Below are 2,500 nucleotides of genomic sequence, written 5' to 3' on the forward strand. Positions count from 1 at the left end.
ATAAGAAAAAGAAGAGGAAGAAGACCTAGAATAACAAGAAGAGGAAGCAGAACCAGAATAAGAGATCGAGAGACAGAACGACAAGAAAAATAATCCCAGCCTCTTGACCTCCCCATGTATGTCCTGAAGAACATCGTTACGCCGCCTCTCAACTCAAAAAAGGAAAAAAAGAAATAAATAAAAAAAAACATACAAAAAAACTTTCCCCTAAAAAGAGGAAGAAAAAAAAATCGTAAAAAATCCCCACACGACCCAGACGGCATGGCATTCTCCGCCCTCATTACAACTCCTTCAGCGTCTTGCCGGTGGGTGGGCGTGGGCGGGCATGGACGAGGTGTGGGCGTGGACGGGGTGTGCGGTCTTGCTCTACACGAATCTTTACTCTAGAGTGACTCTTTACCATTAAAAAAAAGGTGTGGGGGTGGGGGTGGGGGTGGAATGGGGGAGGGTAAAAACGCTTCACACTGCTCTCCATTAATAACATAATCCCCACGACTTTTGCCAAGAGCAGCATTAGTAACAGTAATGGTAATGGTAATGGTAATAGCAATAATAATAATGATGGTGATGGTTATAGTAATAATAATAATAATGATGATGGTAATGATGATGATGATGATTACGATGATGATAATTATTTCATTATTATTAATGGTGATAATGACAATGATGATGATTATAATGACAATACTATAAAATATGTTTAAATAAAATATGCGAAGAATAAACCCCCACGGAAACAGAGAAAAAGAACATTTATCAAAGAAAAACATTTTAATAATAATAAAAAAAGAGCAATAATAAAATCATAAAAACAAAACTTCAACGTCCTCCGCCAATTAAATCATAAACAAATAATAAACGCAATATAAAAACGATCGTCAACACAAATACATCGAATTCCAGAAACGGATAAAAAATGACATTCACGAAAAAAATGAGACCAAAATTAGGCTAATTTCCACGAATTTTGTACACACACACACACACACACACACACACACACACACACACACACACACACAGAGAGAGAGCGGGTACACACTTATTTATTTACTTACTTACTTACATACATACATGTGTCTGTCTGTGTGTGTGTGTGTGTGTGTGTGTGTGTGTGTGTGTGTGTGTGTGTGTGTGTGTGTGTGTGTGTGTGTGTGTGTGTGTGTGTGTGTGTGTGCGCGCGCGCGCGCGTATGTGTGGACAATTGACTGGTAGATAGATGGATAAATATATGGATATATAAATATAGATAGACAACAAGAAAAAAAGAACAACCACAAGTCTACTCTTCACGCGTGCAACAATGCAAACCGTTGCGTATCAATATATGTCGTCTGCCGCAGCTGTCGAAACTCAGTGCCATTAAGACACCGATGACACGACATCACGCGTGACAGATCTGACACACAAATACCGGACTAAGACGGCTAAAAAAGAAACCCGTCTTATCTCGATGCGGGTCAGAGAATAAGTTCTTGAGAAAAAATGGGGAGTTCTTTTCGAACCTTGAAAAAATGGGGAGTTCTTTTCGGGCCTTGAAAAAATGGGGAGTTCTTTTCGAGCCTTGTGATTTTTTTTTCAACCCTTAAGAAAAAATGGGGGGGGGGGGTGTCTTTCCAATCCTTAAAAAACGGGGGGTTCTTTTCGAGACTCGAGGGAAAAAAAGGGGCTCGTCTCTTTATCTTTTCTTTCCCCTTCCTTCCTAATCCTACCCTCCCCCATTCTATGACAGAAGATTGTCTTCCATCCTTAAAATCTTTCCTTTGTCATTAAAAAAAGGGTGTTTCCTATCCTAAAAATAGGTTACATTCACTATCTAATAAAAAATAACCTCTCCTTCCGCCCTTAAAAGGCTTCGCTATCTATCAATCTTGCATCTATTTTCATCCACTTTGGAGAGAAATATTTACCTCCCTCCTGTCAGTCAAAATCACGTTGCTGACGTGTCAGCGCTGAACCAAACAGCCGCTCTGCAATCTGCAACCGAATGCATTTCCCGCTCCAACGCGAAAATTTCTTCTCTCCATCTATCACTACTCCCTTACTTCTATCGTGTATCACAATACAACGTCCACCAACCCTTACTAATACTGCAACCAATAGCACCACCGTATCACTGCATCAACAACCAGCAGCATCGCTATGATTGCAAACTCTTTATGGCCGCATAAAATTCTATCAATGAATATTTCCTCTACCTATTTTTCTCCACATCTTCCTTCTGGTCTTCACTCTTTTAACAACAACTACTCTTCTTCTGCCTCCCCCTCCACCTCCACCTCCTCCGCTTCCCCTCTAACCATCACCATCCCCTCTTCTTCTCTCTTTTCATACCTCCTTTTTCCTCACCATTCCCCTCCTCTTCCAATCTATTCCCTACCTCCTACCTATCATCATCTTCCCCCTTCCCCCTCCTCCTCCCTCCCACTATTCTCTTACCACCATCACCACCACTATCACCACCACCTCCTCCTCCCTCTCCAACTCCTCCTCCTTC

The sequence above is a fragment of the Penaeus japonicus genome, unplaced genomic scaffold, assembly GCF_977035675.1.
Source record: "Penaeus japonicus unplaced genomic scaffold, GWHDUDI00000001_assembly GWHDUDI00000013, whole genome shotgun sequence".
Lineage (NCBI taxonomy): Eukaryota > Metazoa > Arthropoda > Malacostraca > Decapoda > Penaeidae > Penaeus > Penaeus japonicus.